The following is a 25,991-nucleotide window of genomic DNA, read 5'->3' on the forward strand; positions in this document are numbered from 1 at the left end:
TTGTCCTCTTTCAACACTGTTGACTCTCTCTTACATAGCTCTCATTTATTTTCCCATTGTTCTTCTACCTCTCTTATTCAATTTTTAAATTCCCTTTTGAACTCTTCCAAGAAGGGTTTTTGGGTTTGAGACCAATTTATATTCCCCTTTGAGGTTTTATATGTAGGAATATTGGCAATGTTGTCCTCGTCTGAGTTTCTCTTTCCATCTTCCCTGCCATCATAATAGTTTTCTATGGTCAGGGCTCTATTCTGTTTTTTTTTTTTTTTCTCATTTTCAGTCTATTTCATGATTCTTGATTTTGAGCTCTGCTCCTAGGGCAGAGCACTGCCTCAAGATTCTTTTACTTGGTGCTATGGTCCTGGTTACTGGATTTCTGCACCATGGCTTCAGGTGCTAACAACTTTCCCACTACATTTGTGGGGCCTGATCTATTTGTCTCTTTTGTGTCATGGTTGTGTAGTTGACAGTTTGCCTTCTGTATTGGAACTGACCTTGAATGGCTGACAGCTGGTGTTTGTGCCACTAGCCTGATTATTCAGGATCAAGGGACTTTGGTTACTGATCTCTATTCTAGCTAAGCTAAGAGGCTCCTCTGGCTTGACTGAACACTGCCTATGCTAAATTGTGCTCTCCACCTCAAAGGAAACAGACATTTCTTAAAGTCCTTCTAAGTTACTTTGACCTGGAATATAGTTTCACTCTATTTGCTCTTGAGTTCTACCTCTCCAGAATCTATTTATAGGCTTTATTTAACATTGTTTCTGGAGGGAAACTGAGGAGAAGTTTAGCAACTTCCTGGCTTTTCTTTGTCATTTTTATTATGATTTTTAAATCCCTTCATCATACCTAGTAAAGTAAATTTCATATCCTTGGTCACAAGTAGATTTTGTAGAACAAATATGTTCTGCTACAATCTGAAACAATTTTCTAATTATTATACATATAAGCATAGCTTGATTTTATTATGAATTTAGAATCAGAAACAGTGTTATAATTTATGGAGTTTAACCCTGTAATGTTATAGATAAATAAATTTAGACACAAAGAGATCAACTGTTGAGTTTAGAGTCAAATAGATAGTAGATATCTGACCTGAAATTTGAATCCAGGTCTTGCTATTGCTTCATGAAAGAGAAGAGATAAGAGAGAGGAGAAAGAAGAAGGTGAGATGAGATAAATGCTATTTTTTTCTGAGGCTACAGAAGTGAAGGAAAGTCATCAATAAAGTGAAAAACAAGTAAAGAATACTTTCCCCTTTTCCATAGTCACATGCTGAAGTGATCCTATTGAAAAGCATAAGGCTTTGAGCACTCTCATTTTGAGAGAAAGGAAAACTATAGAGTGCAAAGGAAAATGAGCATAGATTTATGTTCTATGCTTCAACAATAGACGTTGGTGAATTCTTCAAGTTTACGTTTCTTATCTTTTATGACTCTTTCTTAGAGATGATTTTAAGGAGGTTTAGTGACCTCATTTCATTCTTGACAGTGTTTTTCAGCACATGGCAAGAGGTAACCATGACAGTCAGACAATTCCAAAAATTATAGTATAAATAAAAGCAAATCAGAACGAAAAGAGCATGGCCTACAGACAATAATACATTCAATACACTGACATCACCAAACAGAAATGTGACATTGGAAAGAGTTTCTCACTTTGAAATTACTCACAAATGTAGTTGTAAGAAAATACTCTTCAAACCAAAAAGAGTGGAAAAAAGCACTGTTATCCTGACTGGGGAAACAGATCTGGGTATTGTTACCAGAGCTGTTATGGATCAGGCATTATTGACTAGTGCGATGTCTTTTTTCTTTTTAAGAAGGGTGCATTGTATTATAGGAAAATCAATTACAATCATGGGCAGTGTTTTACAAAACACTGCTTTTATCAGTTTTGTATAAATGTAAGATGAATTTTCGACTTTTTTTTAACTAGGAAAATTGCTTGTGTTGTATATCACATTAACTTTTAATTAAAGGAATTTCAGCTAACTGTTGAAAGGCCTTAATGTGTTATATTGTATATGTTTTTATTCTACCTTGGTTCTAGCTGTTTTATAGGATTGACATGCTATTTAAGTGTTATTTCCCATGACTTTGGAAAATTGTACTGTACATAAATAAGAGTTCCAATAAATTAAGATTTTATTTCAAAAAAAAAAAAAAGAAAATACTCTTCAATGTGTTAGATATTTCAAGCAACATTAAAAAAAAAACTTTAAAGACTAGAGTGCTACTGAGATTTCTGCAGATTTATAATTTTAGCCACTTCATGAAAAATGAACACTTTCATATTCTCCAGTCTGAAGTGTTGATTACATCATCACCTGTCCTTTTCAATTATATTGTCTCTAGTACAGACAATCTGGTTCAAATACTAAAGGAATTAGGGCCACTGGTGATGACCAAGAACAAATTTTTTGAAGAGATGATTCAAGGCATAATTTTGCATTCTAAGATTTACTACAAGACTAAAAACATAAAATACAGTTTTCATGAAGTGAAAATATTCTCGTAAGAGCCAACCAAAGCATTTCAAATGTAAAGTTTTGGATACTAAAGGAAAGGAAAATTTAATTTGAAAAATCTCTGGGAATTTTTAGAATAAAGAGACAGAAAAATAAATGATGACCAAAACAAGATGTTTTGTTCATTGCTTTAAAATGAGGCAGACACTCTACACTTCAGAAATCATCAGAACCAAGGAAGGCCTGACTTTTAGGCTATAAAATAACTTTAGAACAAGAACTAGAGAGAGAGCAATGTATCTAGCTTGTGCGTTGATGGTTTATTCCTTAGAAGATGTGAAGAATGATGAAATCTAAAAGGGAAACCATGAAATATTGAGTCCCAAGTCAACCAGTGTATATTAAAAGTGATGAGGACAGAATTAAAGTTCAAATTGCTCTTCATTTTTAATGTAGAATAGGAAAATAAACAAACTATGATCATCCCAAACAATTTCTGTTACAGCGTTCATATAATAAAGTTAGCAAACACACAAATACTTTAGAGAATTAGAGTTCCATCACCCTTCTCAAATGAGGGTGGATATTCTGCAATTATTTTAAAGTTCTTTTTTTGTTTGTTTTTAATTTGTAAACCTCAAATGGAGACTTTGAAGTAAACTAGGACAATAGAATCAGCTAGGTGGCACATTGGACAGAGTACTAAACTTGCTACCAGAAAGACTTATCTTCTTGAGTTTAAATCTGGGCTCAGACAATTACAAATAGAATGACCCCACACAATTAATTCAATTCTGTTTGCCTTACTTCCTCATCTTTAACATTAGCTGCAGAAGAAAATGGCAAACCACTGCAGTATCATTCACAAGAAAACCACATATGATATAATGAAGTATCAGACATGACTGCAAGGACTCAACAACAGCAAAAAGGATTCTAAGAAGAGATAAGAAGACAGCATATTCCAAAAACTGAGGAGCATGGGTAAAAACACAGACACAGTAGATTGAGGGCCATATGTGGGAAAAACTAGAAAGCCAGTCTGTATGAATCATAGAGTATGTGAATTATGAAATATCCTGAAGTTATTTAAAAGTCAACGTTTGGAGTTTTTATTTTCTCCTAAAAGTGATAGTTAACAAATGAACAAGACTCAAGAATTGCAAGGGAAATAATAAGAGGGATGGTTTGGGAAATAAAAATGATGGAATCCTAATAGTACCAAATCTTGAAATATGATACAAAAGAGTAATCATCAAAATAATTTGATACTCTTTAATACAGAGTTGATTAAATAAAAGGATTAGGCAAATATGACAAAGCACAAATTGAACATGATGAAATTATATTTGATAAGCCCAAGGAAACTAACTACTGGACCAAGGACTCACTATTTGAAGAACATTGCTAGGAAAAGACAAAAACAGTTCACAAATAAGTATTATTTTCCTTAGATCAGTATTTTCTTCCATGTACCATAAGACCCCAAGATACATGACTTACGTATAAAAAGCTGTATAATTTTTTTTAATTGTAGATGAAAGACTTTTATGACCTTTGGTAGCCGGAGAATTCTTACTTAATAAAGGGATGAAAAGGATAATAAAAGATAATTTTTAAAAATCTTTATGTATCATTGAAAAGCTTTTATGCATACAAAAGAAATTCATTTAGAATCAAAAGGAAATAATTAGGAGAAAAACTTAAGAACTTCCTACAGAAAAGCTCTTAAAATAGAAGTGTTATAAATATTGATTGCAATGTAAAAGAATAATGGCCATGTTTCAATTAGAGAAGTGGCCAAAATATTTAAATAAGCAGTTAACAAAAGAAAAAAATACACATTACCCATAACCATATAAAAATATTAAAAATAACTGCTAAAAGAAATGTAAATTTAAATAACCCTGAGATCCCACACTGTTATTATATTGTTGAGTCATTTTATCATGTCTGTTAATGAATGACCACATTTGGTGCTTTCTTGGCAAAGATACTTGAGTGACTTGCTATTTCCTTCTCCAACTCATTTTACAGATGAGGAAACAGAGGCAAATAAGCTCAAGTAACTTGCTCAAGATCACACAGTTAGTAAGTGTCTGAGACCAGATTTGAAGTTTAATTTTCCCAACTCCAGAGACTGCACTCTACCCACTGCAGTCAGGAAGATTAAAAAAAATATTTAAAAATCACAATTGTTTAAGAGAATTGTCAAGAATAGGCACACCAGTACACTGTTGATGGAGTTATGGATTCGTTCAACTTTTATAAGAAACAATTTGCAAAACTATCCCCCACTTCACACAACTAACCTAACCTAGTGTCCCAGCAATATCAATGCAGAAAAAAAAATTTAGTTGTTGTAGGTACTTGAGAAGAGAAGAGAAAGTTTTGAGTAGCTTCAGTGAGGATTGTGACAGAAAATCATTTTGGGAGAAGGAAAAGTCTTATCTTATTACAGTGAGTGTCTACTTGAGATTAGATAATATGAATTTTATTACGTCCATTCAGAATGGCTGCATAACACTTTCTAGCAACTTTCAGCAGGATCACATGCCTTGGAGTGTTCAATATATGGATGGTAAAAGTAATTCAAGTTTGGAGTTTACTGAGGCATAAGGTGTTATAGAATAAGGTATCAGGGGATTTGAGAGAATAGGTAGAACTAATTGATGTTGAACTGATTAACTATTGTACTTAAATTGGCAAGGGAGAAGGTAAAACTAGGGCAGAGATGAGAGAATACTTTCTGTGGAAGTTACAGTGAAGAAAAAACAAGGAAACAAAAACCATGAGTGATACATGGAACATGAAAGGGTTATGATTAGATAAAGCAATTTTGTGATTATTGATCATAGAAAGAATATGTCTGAGTACTTGCAATATCAAGGTTGTGATCATTCCTATGCATAACTATGATAGAATGAAAAAATAGGTCAAAGAACTTGGGACTATTTGAAGGAACAAACATATTGAAGGGTACAGAATAGGAAATGAGGTTGTGCTTGAATGGAAGATCATTACAATGCATTAAATCCTTTGATAAAGGAAGGAGAATGAAATGGGCTATAGTAGATATCTATCACAAAATTCTGAATCAGACGACATTTCTACATAGAATGAACTTCTAAAGGAGTAAATATCATTAAGTGATGGCAGAAGGAGGATATATGATTACCAATGATTATCAAGGAGTATACTAGACCCCCTTCTAGGATCAATGTATTGGTGTATGAGGGAAAATGGAAACAGTATATAAGAGGACATTCACAGTTGAATTGTCTTCTGGGAGGAGCCCAGTCTTTAAGAATGTCACAGACTGAAAGACTAGGAGAGAAGGAAGTTTTGTTTTAAAAGAAGAATTCTACTTGGTCAATCAAATTAGAGAAGTCATATTGGAAAGGATGTGCATGATTGAATTGGCACATGGAAAAGGTGGGGATGGGAGGAAGAAAGATACAACAGAAGACGGTGTTTGGAGAAGGATGTGATTTTTACTTAAGCAGAAAAAGAATCTGAATTACTAGATGTGGAACAATAGCAGGTAGATTTTTGCTCATTAGAGGGAATATGGTAACATTAACTGGGGCCCTGAAACCTCAGAAATCCTCAAGATAGTAAATAGTCAGTCATTCCTTTCTCACATGTCATAGAAGTATATAAATGCCAAATGCATTTAGCATGGTGCCTGGAAGATAACAAGTACAAAATAAATGTTTAACATATCTTTCTGTGTATCACATTATCTATCTATTTATCTATCTGTCTTCTTCTTAGCTAATGCATATTCTATGTATATGTCTTTGAGAAAGTAGAGATCAGACTTGAATTTATTGAATATTCCCACAGATGAGGTCCTTGCAGGAAGTATCTCAGTATTTGATTATTTTTGCTATGATGAGGTTTTGAATGAAGGCCAACTAGGGGAATCTCTGATGCTAGTCTTAGGTAATACATTTTCTGAGCTAAAGCTGAAAGCTTGTCTCCTTACAGGAAGACTGATATCTCAGTGCCTGAGCAGAGTTCCAAAGTGAAAGGCAAGCCATATTTCTACTGGTCCTGGCCTAGGTTCAGTTTAACAAGAAGGACCTTTTTTTCTGTTTATAGTAATCTGTCATTTTGTATCATATTTCATCTTGATTTATAAATTGCCTATATATAGTACCTTACATTATATTACATGGATCATCTTAAAAAAAAAAAATCAACTCTACCCATGGAGCCAAAATGTGGATTAGAAGCAGGGGCCTGCTCCAGGTTTCCCTCCAAAACCCTTGAAACATCTGTAAAAATGACTCTAAATGAATTTTATAGTAACAGAAGTCACAAAATGAAAGAGTGAAATAGATTTCCTGCCCAAGACAACCTGGAAGACTTACAGGAAAAGCCTACTACACTGACTGCAGAGCAGAGGGCAATCCATCATGAGCTGCACTGAAAGAAATAAAACTGGAGCAGGCCTCAGGGAACTTGCCGTTGTTGTAGTTTCCAGATTTCTCAACCCATAAATGCCAGACAGTTTCAAAGGTCAAAGAGAAAGCTCTTTCACCTGAGTGAGAGGGGAGTATGGTCCAGACCCAGCCCAAATAATAGCCACTGACCCAGGCACAGTGTAGCCTTGCAGTAACTGCTTCTGCAGCTCTCAGCCTACAGATGGTGGTGGAACTGAGCAACTGATATGGGTCTCAGTTCTGAGTGGACGACCTGGGGTGAGGAGGAGGATATCTACTTCCAGTTCCAGGGTACAGCATAGTGCTTGTGGCTGCTTACAAAGCAGAGTGCAGGCCAGGAGAGGAGTAAACACCTCTCCATTGATTATACCACGTTAAAGGAGCTAAGAACTTATAGATCTCTGCAGATATCTTGGAAAACAGCTGCACAAAATATCTAAAATCTGGGAGAGTATATCCTCCACTTAACAAACAGTTGAAAAGTCAAGTAATTGGTTGGGAAAATGCCTCAAAATGGGAAAAAAACAAGACTAAAGAGGGCAGCTTTCATGGTGAAATGATATTTTCATCTGTCGTTCCATTTGAGGAAGATCAAACAATACAATCAGAGGAAGAACACAGCATACAATCAGAAGAAAACAGCAAAGTCAAGCCTGCTACATTCAAAACTTCCAAAAAACAGAAATGGTCTCAGGTCATGGAAGAGCTCAAACATGACTTTGAAAATCAAGTAAGAGAAGTAGAGGAAAAACTAAGAAGAGAAATAAGAGTGATGCAAAAAAATCACTAAAAATGAGTCAATAAACAGGCAAAGAATACTCAAAAAATGCTGAGGAAAATAACCCCTTAAAAAAAAGACAAACCCAAATGGCAAAAGAAGTACAGAAAAGCCAGTGAGGAAAAGAATGTCTTAAAAAGTATAATTGGCCAAATGAAAAAGGAGATTCAAAAGTTCACTGAAGAAAATGGTTCTTGAAAAATTAGAACAGAGCAAACGAAAGTTAAAGAGTTTATTTATTCATTTATCTATCTATCTATCTATCTATCTATCTATCTATCTATCTATTTATTTATTTAACTTTTAACATTCATTTTCACAAAAATTTGGGTTCCAAATTTTCTCCCCATTTGTCCCCTACCCCACCCAAAAACACCGAGCCTCCTAATTGCCCCTATCACCAATCTGCCCTCTCTTCTATTATCCCTCCCTTCCCTTGTCCTCATTTTCTTTTTTGTCCTGTAGGGCCAGATAACTTTCTATACCCTATTACCTGTATTTCTTATTTCCAAGTAGCAAGAACAGTATTCAACAGTTGTTCCTAAAACATTGACTTCCAACTTCTCTTCATCCCTCCCTCCCCACCCATTCCCTTTGGGAAGGCAAGCAATTCAATACAGGGCATATCTATCTAGTTTTGCAAATGACTTCCATAATAGTCATGTTGTGTAAGACTAACTATATTTTCCTCCATCCTATTCTGCCCCCCTCCATTGCTTCTATTCTTTGTTTTGATCCTGTCCATCCCCAAGAGTGTTGACTTTAAATTGCCCCCTCCTCCCATTGCCATCCCTTCCATCATCCCCCCCACCGTGCTTATCCCCTTCTCCCTCACTTTTCTGTATTGTAAGATAGGTTTTCATACCAAAATGAGTGTGCATTTTATTCCTTCCTTTAGTTGAATGTGATGAGAGTAAACTTCATGTTTTTTCTCTCACTTCCCCTCTGTTTCCCTCCCCTAAAAAGTCTTTTGCTTGCCTCTGTTATAAGAGATAATTTGCCCCATTCCATTTCTCACTTTCTCCTCCCAATATATTTCCCTCTCACCGCTTAATTTCATTTTTTTAAAGATATGATCCCATTCTATTTAATTCATTCTGTGCTCTCTGTCTCTCTTTGTGTGTGTGTAATCCCACCCACTACCCAGGTACTGAAAGGTTTCAAGAGTTACAAATATTGTCTTTCCATGTAGGAATGTAAACAGTTCAACTTTAGTAAGTCCCTTATGACTTCTCTTTGCTGTTTACCTTTTCATGTTTCTCTTCATTCTTGTGTTTGAAAGTCAAATTTTCTTTTCAGCTCTGGTCTTTTCATCAAGAATGCTTGAAAGTCCTCGATTTCATGGAAAGATCATTTCCCCCCCTGAAGTATTATACTCAGTTTTGCTGGGTAGGTGATTCTTGGTTTTAGTCCTTGTTCCTTTGACTTCTGCAATATGATATTCCATGCCCTTTGATTCCTTAATGTAGAAGCTGCTAGATCTTGTGTTATCCTGATTGTATTTCCACAGTACTTGAATTGTTTCTTTCTAGCTGCTTGCAATATTTTCTCCTTGACCAGGGAACTCTGGAATTTAGCCACAATGTTCCTAGGAGTTTCTCTTTTTGGATGTCTTTCCGGCAATGATCAGTGGATTCCTTGAATACTTATTTTTCCCTGTGATTCTAGAATATCAGGGCAGTTTTCCTTGATAATTTCATGAAATATGATGTCTAGGCTCTTTTTTTGATCAAGGCTTTCAGGGAGTCTCATAATTTTTAATTTGTCTCTCCTGGATCTATTTTCCAGGTCAGGTGTTTTTACAATGAGACATTTCACATTATCTTCCATTTTCTCATTCTTTTGGTTTTGTTTTGTGATTTCTTGGTTTCTCATAAAGTTGTTAGCCTCCATCTATTCCATTCCAATTTTGAAAGAACTGTTTTCTTCAGTGAGCTTTTGAACCTCCTTTTCCATTTGGCTAATTCTGCTTTTGAAAGCATTCTTCTCCTCATTGGCTTTTTGAGCCTTTTTTGCCAATTGAGTTAGCCTATTTTTCAAGGTGTTATTTTCTTCAGCATTTTTCTGGGTCTCCTTTAGCAAGGTGTTGATCTGCTTTTCATGCTTTTCTTGTATCTCTCTCATTTCTCTTCCCAGTTTTTCCTCCACCTCTCTAACTCGATTTTCAAAATCCTTTTTGAGCTCTTCCATGGCCTGAGCCCATTGAGTCTTTATTTTGGATGTTTGGTATACAGAAGCCTTGATTTCTTTGTCCTTCCCTGATGGTAAGCATTGTTCTTCCTCCTCTGAAAGGATGGGAGGAGACATCTGTTCACCAAGAAAGTAACTTCCTTTGGTCTTATTTTTTTCCCCTTTTCTAGGCATTTTCCCAGCCAGTTACTTGACTTCAGAGTTTTCTCTCCACACCCACCTTCGACTCCAGATCTGCCCTGCTACTTCTTGTGGTCTGAGATTCAAATGCTGCTTCCCAGCCTTAGTGCTTTGGCCAGGGAGGGCTACTATTCAGTGTAAGATTAAGTTCACCTGCTCAGGTGTGGGCTGGGGTGGCCACACAGAGCTCAGTTCCCTCATGGGGTTTATGCAGAGACCTTCAACAATGGATCTGAGCTCTTGCCTGCTTTGGAAGCCCCTATCTGCTGCTCCCTCTTGTGCTGCCTCCAGACAGGGCCTGAGTCATGGGGATGCCCCACTCCCCTCTCGGCAAGCATAAAAGACCTTTGCCACCTGTGGGTGGAGGGACATTCAGTGCCACTGGAGATTCTGTCCCTGAAGCCTGCTCGGATCTGCTCCTCTTGGTGCTGTGTGGCCAAGGCAAGGCTGGGCTCTGCTCTAAGTCTTGTGCACAACGGACATTTTGTGTCAGTTTTTCAGGTCTCTCTGAACAGAAATCTCCTCCACTCCATTGTTCTGTGGCTTCTGCTGTTCCAGAATTTGCTGGGGAGTTCTTCTTTACAGGTATTTTGTGGGCTGTGGTTTGGGAGCTAGCATGTGTGTATCTTTCTGCTCTGCCATCTTGGCTCCTCCATTACTTGATTTTTAATATTCTTTTTTGAGCTCTTCTATGCCCTGAGATTAATTCACATTTGTTTATTTGTTTTCTTTGGAGACAATGGATATAGCAATTTTGACTTTGTTGTCTTCTTCTGTGTGTTTTATGATCTTCCTTGTCACTATAATAATTTTTATAGCAATTTTTCATCTGTTGCCTGATCATTTTCTACTTCTTGACTTTTAAGTTTTTATCAAATTGGGACTTTGCTTCCAGTGTAGTGGGTTCAGTGTCCTAAGCTTCAGGAGTTTTGATCATCTGTTTCAAAGATATTTATAGGGACCTGTACATTTTCAGTTTTTCCAAGATAAAATGATCTAAGGAGAGGTGTGTTTACTACTTTCCTGGCCTGTGCTCTGGTCTGTGAGGAACCAATAGCAGTCTTTTCTGCCCTGGAGTTGTGAAGAGGGTCTTCCCTCCACTGTGGCTGCAAGCTCTGCTACATTAATACTCCCCCCTCCACCTCCCCCAGGGATTGCCACCTAGGAATGTCACTAGATCTGAGTAAGTGGAAAGCCACAGAATCCTGTCCCTAATGTCAGCAAAGAAACTCCTGTAATCCCCTTTTCTCTTAATCAGACAAAAAAATACAAGCCCTTTTTATATTTTTTTTCCTTTTAGCACAATGCACTTTTCCAGAGCAGATTTGAAATACTGCCATAGTATCATACCCACAAGGACACAATCCAGGAACTGGACATAAGAATGAACTACACCTATTCTGAAAAGAACAGCCTAGGGAAAAAGAGGGTAGAGAAGGAGGGAAATAACAGGGTTAACCAGGACAACATTGAGCAAGGAATTGACTGTATTTTCTACTGAGCAGAAATGCACCTGTCAGAAACATAACTCATTTCCCATGCACCACTTAAGGTATGGAATTATATAGGGTTTGGAGGAAAGAAAGGCATCCCATGAAATCTAGTAGTGCAAAACATTGAAGACACATGATTCTGGACAAAAAGTGAGTCGCAGGTAGCTGAGATGGAGCTGTCCAGCATTTGGCTTGGTTGGCACTTTTGGGGACTGGAGGCAGGACAGAATGATATTGATCTCATCTCCTCATGTTGCAGAGATAAAGGACAGCTCAGGGAACTTCAAAAGGAACACTTGGGGTTTCTTTGTTAAATGGTTGACAATGGGAGCAGAACCTCGGTGGTGTCTTAGAGGAACCACTTTTTACTGGGTCCAGGAAAACACCCAACACTTACAAGCTGACTATACCAGAGAGATCAAGGTTCAGGGATGGTACCAGTTCTACAATGGGAATATTTTCCCAAGGAAAGTTGGTGAGTGGATACCCAAGAGGGTTGGTGAATTGAAAATCATCATGGAACATTTTCATGAGGGAAGACAAAGAAGAATTTAGAATAGAAGGGTTTGCCCAGATTCTTCCCCCAAATCTCCCTGTCCTGCCAAGTCTTAATTCAAGGGAATCCCTTTTTCAGGGGGTGGGCACAATAGTACCAAGGAAAGTAGAGTTGTTTGCTTGTTTTTTTTTTATTTTTTTCAAAGGGAAATTCTAGACCTTTGGATTTTCTTGCCTCTACAGACTCATACTATGGGCCTGGGCCTTATGGACTTCTGTTGGGTTCTCTTCAGGAGGCATGACATCCAGCACTTCCTGTGGTCAGGAGCATATGAGGTTAACTGAGGAACGCCAGCTCTACTGCAACAGCAGGGAGACTGGAGGGCAAGAGACAGGCAGCACTGGCTGGGAGGCCTCAAGGAAGTACAAACACAGATAACAGAAAAAATCCAAGCTGGGGAAGCCACAACAGGGGCCCTGGGGCTTCTATTGACTCCCAAAAGGGTCTGAGGTGTGGTTTTTCCTTGCCTCCTCTGGTGTTGCACTGTCATCCTTCCTTCAGCTGTGGGTTCTGGGATCTCTTTGCCCCACCTCTCTCTGGGCCTTAGGGAGAATCCTCCACTGTCCGCAGCTGCCTTCTCATCACTCTCTTGTGGCTCTCTCAGTTGTTTTTGCCACTGGTCCATACACTCTAGGCTCTCAAATAAACTCTCTACTTTGACTTTGAGTTGACTCAGCATCCACTTAATCCAGTGCAATGACGTGACTCTTAATTTTCTACAGACAGGGAATGGGTTTGTTGCTTCCTGGAGTGATGTGGAGATTGAGGCCACTCTTGCTCCCTGTGCCCATGTGGGTCTCCCTGCTCTTGATAGGTGCTTTGTTGATAAGTGGAGGGTGGATTCTCTGATACCCATACACCCTGTATGGGAAATCTTTCCAATACAGCGCATAGTTCAGGTCATAGTTACTGTGGTAGAGGCTAGTGCTATGCTGTCACTTCTGGTCAGGTTGGGCAAGCCTTTCTGAGCTCTCTGTCCATGTCTAAATAACTCTGATAGGATTCCTTATTGCCAAATATCTTGCCAACCTGTGGGGCTGGGGATAAGAATTCTGGGTGTCAGTAAAAGGCAAGGTCAAAATCCCTGCTCCTGCCAGCTGTGGCTGCTCACTGCTGCACCCAGGTGTAGTGGTGTAAACTCAACCCTCTAATCTGTTGCCACCATGTCCTCCCTTCCAACACTGAACTCCCCCTCCCCACTCCCATATCCCTAATGGGTTGAATGTGGGGCCTATAATCTCCTTCTGCCTGTTTGACTCCCTTACCATATGGTTTGAGAGCACAGGAAGAAGCTGTAGTGTTTGCTGTGGCCTGGTTTCTGCTGGCACAGCCTCCACTAGACTGTGTTCCACTCTCAGAAGTTTCTGAAATGGACATTATTCCCTTCCCGCCCCGGAGTCCCTGGGTTGAGATAATGTCTGTTGAGTTTCTAGGCAGGGTTGGGCCTAGTAGCCACTTTCTGTTAGTGGCTACACTTTCTGTTGTACCCCTTTGCCTGGCAGCTGCCTGGGCCCCACTCTCTGTTGTGCCCCTTTGCCTAGCAGTACCCAGGAACCCCTGTCAAAACTGTTCTGTGAAAAATGTGTGCTATTGGAACCGCAAGGCTGTACCGGGAAGTGCTAAGATGCTTAAAAGGCACACACACCTTTGTTTGGGGCTGCCTTTTTTGAGGACAGCCACCGGCTAATAAAGACGCTCCCAAATTCTCAATTGACTCTTGCTTGTGCTTGTATTGGTCTGTTCACTTCAGAATTCTTTCTCCTAGTTAAAAAATATCCAAAAAAAAAGTTCTTCATACATTTACAAAGATGTTTTCCTGAATTTTATTTAAAAACGTTGCTTTGTGTGGCAAGGATTAAATGGTGAAATGATACCTCAGTGCTGTATAAATGAAATAAAGATGAATGTAAATCCATTTGCACACCATTTTCAAAAAGCATTTTACCTGAGGAGCTGCAAATTCTGTAGATATTTTGATAGCAAATGTCATGATCACACTTTATGATTATTCATTGTGCTTCTGACTTCTGTGAGACTCAAGCTCAGATAAGATTTAAAATAGACTATATGTTTCTCAGACGTCTAAAACAAAAGCATAGGGTATGAGAAAATGAAGTCAAACTGGGTAAGCTGTATTGACTTGTGATAATGAGGCAGGATGATAGAGTTGAAAGAATATTGATTTTAGAATCAAAAGAAATGGATTCATATTCTGTTTCTGACAATTGTTACTTGTATGACCTTGGGTAAACAGTTTCTGGCCCTCAGTTTCCTTATTTGTAAAATGAAGGTCTTGGATTAGACTCCACATCTATAGTCTTTTCAGGGATTAATAACATTCAAAATGGTTAAAATAATTTATACTTGAAAGCAGCTACTCTAATTATTAGAGGCAGCTTTTTATTAGATTTTTAGGAGAGTTTGGATTTGAATCTTGCCTGTGTCACTTATCAATCAAGAATACTAGCCAAGTCACAGGATATGGAGCTTAGAAGGATCTTGGAAATCACAAAATCTATTTGCGTGGTTTTCCAAATGATGAAATTGGAATTTTGAAGTTCAAGTGCATTGTTTGACAGTTGATTGACACTGGATTGGCAATTGATATCCATGGACCTGTTTCCTCCTCTACAAGATGACAGTGATTTTTGTGGTACCTACTACATAGAGTTATTATAAACACAAATGCAATAGCATATGTTTAAATGCCATATAACACTATACACATGAATAGGTAGGTGGCAAAATTAATAGAGTGCCAAGAACTGGAGTCAGTGAAACCTGAGTTCAAGTTCTCACTCAGATACTAACTAGGAAAGTCTTTAAACTGCTCTCTGACTTAATTTATTCATCAGTAAAATTTGCATAATAATAACACCTACTACTTAGTGTCATTGGGACTTGAAAAAGCATTAAAATTCATTAAGGCCTTTTCTAATCTTAAAGAATTATGTAGAGATGGAGGCAAGATAGTAGAGAGAAGGGAGAAACTCACTTGAGCACTCTGCCAAATGCCTCCAACAAGCTTTAAATAAGGACCTAAAAAAATCCTGGAGTAGCAAAACCCAGAAAAGGATAGGATGAATAAAATTTTCCAGCCCAAGGGACTTTAAAAGTTTAGCAAGAAACTGAAATGGACAGACCAATACAAGCACAGGCAAGAGTCAATTGAGAATTTGGGAGTGTCTTTATTAGCCGGCAGCTGTCCACAAAGGAGGCAGCCCTGGACAAAGGTGTGTGTGCCTTTTAAGCATCTTAGCCCTGCCCGGTACAGCCTTGTGGTTCCAATAGCACACATTTTTCACAGAACAGTTTTGACAGGGGTTCCTAGGTACTGCTAGGCAAGGGGGCACAACAGAGAGGGGGGCCCAGGCAGCTGCTAGGCTAAGGGGTACAACAGAGAGCGGGGCCCAGGCAGCTGCTACGCAAATAGGTACAACAGAAAGTGTAGCCACTAACAGAAGTGGCTACTAGGCCCAACCCTGCCTAGAAACTCAAAAAACATATCTCAACCCAGGGGCTCCGGGGGGGGGGGGGGGGGCGGAATAATGTCCATTTCAAATTCTTTTCACATTTTCTTTTCCTGAATATCTCTCTCTATCATTTAACTAAAGAAGAAGTATTAGTAAACCTAAAAACCATGAAGGTTACCATCAAATTCTGTGTCATTTTCTATTAAGGTAAGGAACCATGTGACCAAACATTTAAAAAAGGCATAGCTCTCTGATGTCCTGCCTATGTTTTCAATTCCTTATATTATTTAAGGTTTTCCAATAGCTCAAACCATACAAATATACTAAGTCATGGTAAATGCTAACATATTTGGCTGGGGTCTCTCATTTTCTAATTATAACCAAGCAAGAACAACTCATATTTATTTAGTCCTTTAAGATTCATAAAGCATTTTCCTCATAATAATCCTGTGAATTGAATAATATAAACATTGCAGCTTGCTTTTTTATGGAGGAAGGAAGAAATAGTGACTGAGAATTTAACTGACCTGCTCATTATGTAACCTTGGAGTCCTGACTCCACATTTAGCATACTTTCTACTTTCCCACAAAATGAAGAAAAAAATGTCAAAATTCCCAGGATTATGACCTATCAATTTATTCTCCTTCCAAAAAAGACAGTTGTTCCTTTAAAGAAGGCTTACAGTTTGATGTAAAGAGTTTAGAGAGAGAATAACTGAATTTAAATATGACTGACTATTCCTACATTTCTCATCTGTTCTGAGGCACTTTCATCTATACAATTATACATCTGAACTTCTGTTTAAGGATCTCTTGGCTTTACATCCTATTAGTCTATAGATTTTAAAAGATCTAGGTTCTGGGTAAATTTTGTTGATGATTTCTTAGATGGAAAATTGACCCAGAGGGCAAAGTAGTCATTGAAAGAATCTACCATTCATCTCCTGAAAGGGACCCCAAACTAAAAACGTTTAAGAATATCATTGTCAAATTCCAGAACTATCAAGTGAAGGAGAAAATATTGCAGGCAGCTAGAAAGAAAAAATTAAAATATCAAGGAGCTACAGTCAGGATCACAAAGGACCTTGCAGCTTCTACATTAAAGGACTGAAGGAATTGGAATGAGATATTCCATAAGGCAAAGGAGCTTGGTTGTAAGCAAGTATTAGTTACTCAGTAAAGTTGAGCATAACATTTCAGTCAAGGAGATGGACATTCAATGAAATAATGGATTTCCAGTCTTTTCTAATGAAAGAGCCAGAACTCAATTGAAAATCTGATCTTCAAAAGCAAGTCTCAAAAGAGACGTAAAAAGGTAAACGAGGAAAAAATAACTTGTTACATAATATGGGCAAATTGTTTATGTTCCTATAAAGGAAGATGATACTTGCTAATCTTGAAAATTATATAATTATTATGATAATATTGAGAATTGCATATTTATTTAATCTTGAGAATTGTATATTTATTGTGAAATACTAAAGGAATATGCGTATATACAGGGAGTTAGTATAAATTAAGTGATGCAATGATAAAAACTGATTTAAGGGTAAGAAGGGATTGTAATGGGAGATGTGAAAAGGAGGAGGCAGAAAAAAATAAATTCTGTCACAGGAAGAACCACAGAAATATGTTACAGCAGAAAGAAAGAGGGGAGGGAGATGAGCACTGTTTGAGAGGTACTCTCCTTTGATTGGATTCAAGGAAGGTGAAACAAATACAGTTAAATATAGAAATGAAATGAGCTATATCGGTAGTAGGAGGGGAAGTAGGAAAGAAAACGGGGGAGGTTAAATGAGAGGGAAGAAGTAGTGATGGAAAAGGGAATTAAAATATAGGGAGGCTGAAAAAAAGGGAGGAAAGACTGAATGTCAAAATTTAAAACTCTACTGTGGAGAACAAGGGAGAAGGGAGAACTAAAAGTATAAACAAGGGGAAAGGAATAGAATGAAAGACATAGATAATAATCATAACTGTGAAGGTAAATGGGATGAACTCTCCCATAAAATGGAGACTGAAAGCAAAATGAATTAAAAACCATAATCCAACAATATGTTACTAACAAGAAACACATTTGAAATGGGGCATACACACAGAGTAAAAGTAAAAGGTTGGAGCAGAATATTTTGTGCTTCAGCTGATGTAAAAAAACAGGGGTAGCAATCCTAATCTCAGACAACGAAAAAGCAGAAACAGAAGTAATCAAAGGAGATAAGAAAGGAAACTATATTCTGCTAAAAGGCACCATAGACAACAAAGCAATTTAATTAGCAAACATATATACTCAAATGATATAGAATCCAAATTCTTAGAGGAGAAGTTAAGGAAGTTACAGGAAGAAATAGACAGCAAAGCTACCCTAGTGGGGGACCTCAACCTCCCTCTCTCAGAACTTGATAAATCTAATCTCAAAATAACCAAGAAAGAAGTTAAGGAGGTGAATTGAACTCTGGAAGAGGTAGATACGATAGATCTCTGGAGAAAACTGAATGGGGATTGAAAGACATATACCTTTTTCTCAGTGGTACATGGCATATATACAGAAATTGACCATGTACTAGGGCATAAAAATTTCACAATTCAGTGCACAAAGGTAGAGATAGTCAATACATCCTTCTCAGACCATAATGTAATAGAACTTATATATAATCAAAGACCATGGAAACAAGCCAAAAACTAAGTTGAAACTAAACAATCTAATCATAAAGAACGAGTGGGTTAAACAACAAATTACAGAAACAATCAACAACTTCATTCAATAGAATGACTATAATGAAACAACTTACCAAATTTTACAGGATACTGTAAAAGAAATTTCTAGGGGAAGTTTTATATGTTTGAACACTTACATGAATAAAATAGAGAAAGAAGAGATCAATGAATTGGGCATGCAGTTGAAAAAGCTAGAAAAAGAACAAATTGAAAATCCCCATGTAAATACCAAATTAGAAATACTGAAAACCAAAAAAGAGATTAATAAAATTGAAATTAAGGAAACTGTTGAACTGATAAATAGAACTAGGAGTTGGTTTTATGAAAAAAAAACAATAGGGCAGAGCCAAGATGGTGGAATAGAAAGACACACATATGCTAGCTCCTAACCCACAGCCCATAAAATGCCTATAAAGAAGAACTCTCAACAAATTCTGGAACAGCAGAAGCGATGGAACAATGGAGTGGAGGAAATTTCTGTTCCAGAGAGACCTGAAAAACCGATGTGAAAGGTCTGTTGCACACTGGACCTGGAGCAGAGTCCAGTCCTGCCTTGGTGGAGTGGCACTGAGGGGAGCAGATCTGAGCAGGCTTCAGGGATGGAATCTCCAGTGGCAACGCAGGTCCCTCCACCCACAGGTGCCAAAGGTCAGTAAGATGGTCTTTACTGCTTGCCGAGAGGGGAGTGGGGTGTCCCCATGACTGAGGCCCCATCCGGAGGCAGCAGCAGAAGCAGCAGCAGACAAGTGCTCCTAAAGCAAGCAGGAGCTCAGATCCATTGTTGAAGGTCTCTGCATAAAACTGAGCCCTGTGTGGTGGCCCTGCCCCTACCTGAGCAGCTGAACTTAACCTCACACTGAATAGCAGCCCCCGCTGAAAGCCCTGAGGTTGGGAAGCAGCATTTGAATCTCAGACCCCAAGGGCTAACTGGGCAGAACAGGAGGTGGGGTGGGTGTGGAGAGGAAACTCAGAAGTCAAGTACCTGGCTGGGAAAATGCCCAGAAAAGAGGGGGAAAAATAAGACCTTAGAAGGCTACTTTCTTGGGGAACAGGTATCTCCCCCCCATCCTTTCAGATGAGGAACAACAAGGCATACTGTCAAAGGAAGTCAAAGGCCCTCCCTCTAAAGGGGACTTAAACTTGACTCAGGCAATAGAAGACTTTAAAAATCAAATTAGCAGCTTACTAAAGGAGAATCAAAAAAAAAAAAAAAAAACGATGAGGAAAATAGCAGCTTTAAAAAGAGACTAACTCAAATGGAAAAAGAGGTCCAAAAAGCCAATGAGGAGAAGGAGGTTTTAAAAAGCAGAATTAGCCAGAATTAGCCAAATGGAGAAGAACGTTCAAAAGCTCACTGAACAGAATAATTCATTGAAAGATGGAATTGAGTCCAGGGAAAAGAATGACTATGAGTTAAACCAAGAAGTTAGTAAACCAAATCAAAAATTAAAAAAATTAAAAATAAAAAATGATGTAAAAGAACTTATTGGAGAAACAGCTGGCCTGGAAAATAGATCCAAGAGAAATAATTTAAAAATTATTGGGCTACCTGAAAGCCATGATCAAAAAAAGAGCCTAGGCACTATCTTCCATGAAATTATCAAGGAAAACTGACTTGATATTATAGAATCAGACGGCAAAATGGATATTGAAAAAATTCATCAATCATACCCTGAAAGAAACACTAACAGAGAAACTCCTAGGAATATTGTGGCCAAATTTCAAAGTTCCTACATCAAGGAGAAAATACTGCAAGTAGCTAGAAAGAAACAATTTGAGTACAGTGGAAATACAATCATGAAAACACAGGATTTAGCAGCTTCAACATTAAATGAAAGAAGGGCTTGGATTAGGATATTTCAGAAGTCAAAGGAACTGGGATTGAAGCCAAGAATCACCTAACCAGCATATCTGAATATAATACTTCAAGGGAAAAAATGGTCATTCAGTGAGAGAGGCAAATTTGAAGATTTCATGTTGAGGAAAAGACCAGATCTGTATTTAAAAATGTGACTTCCCAAGACAAGAATCAAGAGAAGCATGAAAAGGTAAACAGGGGGGAAAAAAAAGAAAAATCATAAAAGACTCTCTAAAGCTGAACTGTTTACATTACTACATGGAGAGAAAATATTTCTAACTCTTGAATCTTTTCTCAGTATTTGGGTAGTTGGAGAGATTGTACACACACACTAACACACATACACATAGATAGATAGAGAGTACAGGGTGTGTTATATCAGAAGAGATGATATCCACATACACACACACACACAATAAGATAAAATAAAAATTAAGGGGTGAAGGAGGAAAATTCTGGGAAGAGAAAGGGAGTAATGAAATGGGGCAGACTACAACTCATAAAAGAGATAAGAAAAATCTTATTCAATAGAGGAGATAAGGGAGAAGGGGGGGGCGGATAAAGCTACTCTCCCCATATGTGGCTGAGGGAAGGAATAACAGGCTCACTAAATTTGATATGAAAATTTATATCACACCACAGGAAAGTAGGAAAGCAAGCAAGAAGTGGAGTGAAGGGAATGTTAGAAGGGAGGGAAAATGGGAGAAGGAAGTCACTAGAAATAAATGCTTTTGAGAAGGGACAAGGTCAATTGTAGGGGGGAAAATAAGAGGAATAGGGTAGGTCAGAGGGCAATATAATTAGTATTACACAACATGACTACTATGGAAGTCTTTTGCAAAACAACACATGTTCAGTCTATATTGAATTGCTTTCCTTCTTAGTGGGGCTGGGAAAGGGGGGGGGGAGGGAGAAAAGTTGGAATTCAAAGTAGTAGAAATGAATGTTGAGAATTTTTACTGCATATAATTGGGAAATAAGAATTACAGGGAATGGGGTATGGGAATTTATCTTGTCCTGCAAGAAAAGAGAGAACATGGGGATAGGACATGGGTGGGGTGTGATTGAGGGGAGGGTACATTGAGAGAAGGAGCAACCAGAATGCAAGGTATTAGGAAGTGGGGAGAGGGGGGTGATGGGGAGAAAAATTGGACGTGTTACAAAGTGAGGTAAAACCAACTGGTATTAAAACAATAGACTGAATTAATTATTGAGAATAAATCAATGACATCTTTACTTTGGAGAAAAGAATTTCAGTCTAACTTTCCACGAGGAAGGTAACCTCTGATAAAATTTGTCATTGATGGAAAAGTCAATGTTTTAATGGTAAATTAGATTTTATGATTGTCATTTAATCAGGAACTAGAACATGTATAGAAAGACATGTAAGCCACTTAAGACTTGCCTAAAAGATGTTCCTTAGCCAAAGTGAAACTAAAATCATGTTTTAAACCTGGTTATAGGAACTTGCCATTTTTAGATGCTATGGGACTACTAAGTGATTATTCTTCTGAGTCTAACTCCAGGTATGGGAAGCAAGAAAGGAGACCTGAGCCTCCATTACATGATGCCAGTATGCTCATGAGATGCTGCCATTAGCTGCATAGGTGATCTCAGGGGAAGAGTGGGAGAGCAGGTGTTCAGCATGGGGTGAGGTGGGATTCTCCTGACTCAATTTCCCCACTGACATCTGTCAGACTTTAAGCCTGACTGAATGGCAGTGGACAATCTACTCCTGCCTGGAATAGACATGAAGTTGGGGGGATATTATTTCCCTGCAATGTCCCTACTCTTGGTGGCAATTTCTTATAGTCAAAAGGTTTGTAAGCTTAATACTAGATCTATTCAATTATAGATTATAGGTACAGGAACATCTGAGGCTGTCTAAAATTAAGCTGTTAGGCATAGGACTTTAGACCAGCAACATTAAGTTAGGGTCCTTTTATTCTTAGTAATACTGTGGAGATGATTAGATCAAGAGATTGTGAAGATAGCAAGATAAATATTATGTGTCTCAGTTGGCTTATGTTTAAAAAAAATTCTTTTGTGGTCCATATTGTAAATGCTTGAAAATAATGTATCACCTGACCAAAAGTTTGAATTGCTGTATCTGTTATAAACTGTGTTAAAAATAAAGAAAAGAAAAAAAAAACAATGAAATTTGTAAACCATTGGTCAGTTAGACTCAATAAAAGACAAAAACCAAATTACCAATACCAAAAATGAAAAGGGTGAACTTCAATGAGGAGGAAATTTAAAGAAATAATAAGAAATTATTTTGCCAAACTGTATGCCCATAAATTTGACACTCTCAGTGAGATGAATGATGTTTTAAAAGATATAAATTGCCCAGATTATCAGTAGAGGAAGTTGAAATCTTAAAGAGCCCTATCTCAGAAAAAGAAATTGAAGAAGCCATCAATGAACTCCCTAGGAAAAAAAAAATACTCCAAGGCCAGATGAATTCAAAAGTGAATTCTATAAAACATTTAAAGAACAGTTAATTTCAATACTATATGAATTTTTTGGGAAAATTGAGAAAGGAGTCCTCCAAAATTCTTTTTATGATACAGACATGGTTTTGATATCTTAAACAGGAGGAGTCAAAACACAGAAAGTTATAGACCAATTTCTCTAATGACTATAGAGGCAAAAATTTTACATAAGATTTTAGAAAAAAAAATACAGTAACTTATCATGAGAATAATACTTTATGATCAGGTAAGATTTATACTAGGAATGGATGGTTGCTTCAATATTAGGAAAATTATTAGCATTATTGATCATATCAACAACAAAACTAACAGAAACTAAATGATTATCTCAATAGATGCAGAAAAAGCTTTTGACAAAATAACACCTCCATTTCTATTGAAAACATTGCAGAACATAGGAATAAATGGAACTTTCCATAAAATAATGAGTCATATCTACCTTTGCATTATATGCAATAGGGATAAGTTAGATGCATGTCCAATAAGATCAGAGGTGAAACAAGGATGTTCATTATCACCACTTCAGTATGGTACTAGAAATGTTAGCTGTAGCAAAAAGGGAAGAACAAGAAATTGAAGTAATTAGAATAGGCAAAGAAGAAATTACATTCTCACTCTGTGCAGATGATATGGTGATATACTTAGAGATTCCCAGAGAATCAAGTAAAAACCATTTGAAATAATAAACAACTTTGGCAAAGTTGTGGATTACAAAATAAATCCAAACAAATCTGCGTTTCTATATATTACTAGCAAAGTTCAACAACAAGAGATAGAAAGAAAAATCCTTTTTAAATCTACAGTAGACTCTGTAAAGTATTTTCAGTCTATCTGCCAAAACAAACACAGCGAATATATGAACACAATTACAAAACAATTTTCACAGAAGTAAAGTCAGATCTAAGTAAGTGGAAAAACATCAGTTACTCGTGAATGAGTGGAGACAATGTAATAAAATGACAATTTTACCTAAATTAATTTATTTATTCAATGCCACACCAATCAAAGTACCAGATAATTATTTTCTAGAGCTAGAAAAAATAATATCAAAATTCATCTGGAGGAACAAAGAGTTCAGAATTTCAAGGAAACAAATGAAAAGGAATGGTAGGGAAAGTGCCCAAGCTCTACCAGATCTCAAGCTGTATTATAAAACAGCAATCATCAAAACCTCTTGGTACTGGCTAAGAAACAGAAAGGTAGACTAGTGGAATAGTTTAGGTACCCAAGAGACAGTAGTCAATGAATATGGAAATCTACTGTTTGATAAACCCAAGCACTCCAGTTTCTGGGATAAGAACTCACTTTTCAACAAAAATTGCTGGGAAAACTCGAAAACAGTGTGGCAGAAACTAGGCAAAGATCAATGCCTGACATCATACAGGAGAATGAAGTCCAAATGAGTGCATGATCTAGATATAAATATTGTTACTGTAATAAATTAGTGGAGCAAGGAATAGTGTATTCATCAGATTTATGGAGAAGTTTTGACTAATCAAGAGATAAAAAACATCACAAACTGCAAAATGGATAATTTTGGTTATATTAAATTAAAAATAATTTGCACAAAGAAACCCAATGCAAGCAACATTAGGAGGGAAGCAGAAAAATGGGGAAGAATTTTTGCAAATAGTGTCTGTGATAAAGGTCTCACTTCTAAAATATATAGAGAACCAAGTCAAATGTACAAAAATACAAGTCCTTTCCCAATTGATAAATGGTCAAAGGATATGAATAGAAACTTTTCAGAGGAAGAAATTAAAGCTATCTGTTGTCAAGTGAAGAAATCCTCTAAATCACTATAAATTAGGGAGATGCAAATCAAAATGTCTCTGAGATACCACATCACACCTATCAGATTGGTTAACATGACAAAACAGAATGATGATAAATGTTGGAGAAGAGGGAGAATTAGAACACTAATCCCTTGTTGGTAGAGTTGTAATCTGATCCAACAATTCTTAAGGGCAATTTGGAACTATGCCCAAAGGGCTCCAAAAATTTGCATATCCTTTGACCCAGCAATATCACTTCTAGGACTGTATTCCCAACAGATCATAAAAAGGGGAAAGAGTCTCACTTGCATAAAAAAATTTTTATAGCAACTCTCTTTGTGGTGTCCAAGAACTGGAAATCAATGGGATGTCCATCAATTGGGGAATGATTGAATAAATTGTGGTATATGAGTGTAATGCAATTATATTTTACTATAAGAAATGATGAACAGGAAGACTTCAGAGAGACCCGGAAAAATTTATATGAACTGATGGTGAGAAAAAGGAGCAGAAACAGGAGAACTTTGTACACAGCAACAATCACAGTGTGTGAGGATTTTTTCTGGTAGACTTAGAACTTCATTGCAATGCGAGGACTTAAAAAATTCCCATTGGTCTCTTAAGGGAAAATGCCTTCCACATTCAGAGAAAGCACTATGCAATTTGATTACAGAATGTAACAGATCATTTTCTTTGTATTACATATTGGTTTGTTTTATGATTTCTCCCATTCATTTTCATTCTTCTAAGCAACAAGACTAAGGTGAAAATGTATTTAATAGGAATGCATGTATAGAACTTATATAAAATTGTATGCCTTCTCAGAGTGTGAGGGTTGAGGGAGGTGGAAAGGAGAGGAAAAATCTAAGTTATATGGAAGTGATTGTAGAACACTGAAAAACGAAATAACAATAAATAAAATATCTGGGCTCAAGGCCAGGCTTTGCTACATAACATGCATGTGTACACATCATATAATGCATCTGGGTCTCAGTTTGCATCTACAAAATGGCTTTAATATTGAGAAAACTTGTGGCATCTGGGTGGCACAGTGAGTAGAGCACTGAGTCTGAAGTCAGGAGGACCTGTGTTCAAATCTGAACTCAGACACTTGACCATTTAATAGTTGCGTGACTTTAAGTCACACAAACTGAATTGCTTTGCCTTCCCCCCTCCATATTAAAAAGGAATACTAACTAGTTCATGGCTTTTTTGTTAAGGGTGTTTATGCTTAACCTTCACAGTGCTAAACAAATTGGAAAAAATTTTACTTTTTATCACATATTATTCAATTTCCTTCCTTCCTAATTCTGTCTTAAAGAAATACTGAATTCTATAGATATTATGGAAACTTTTCCTAATTTGGAAAAAAAAGATAATTTTATCTGAGGTTATCCATTTTCATCTTATATTTCAGAATATTAACATTTGGTGCCAATGATGACCTATTGCCATAAATATATACAGATAGATGAGCTTGATTCATGAACCAAAGCATTATTTACTAACATATGTACTGCTGACCTTTTCTGAGTCTCTAAGAATTCAGATGAAAAAAGA

Source organism: Notamacropus eugenii, chromosome 6 (assembly GCF_028372415.1).
Source record: "Notamacropus eugenii isolate mMacEug1 chromosome 6, mMacEug1.pri_v2, whole genome shotgun sequence".
Lineage (NCBI taxonomy): Eukaryota > Metazoa > Chordata > Mammalia > Diprotodontia > Macropodidae > Notamacropus > Notamacropus eugenii.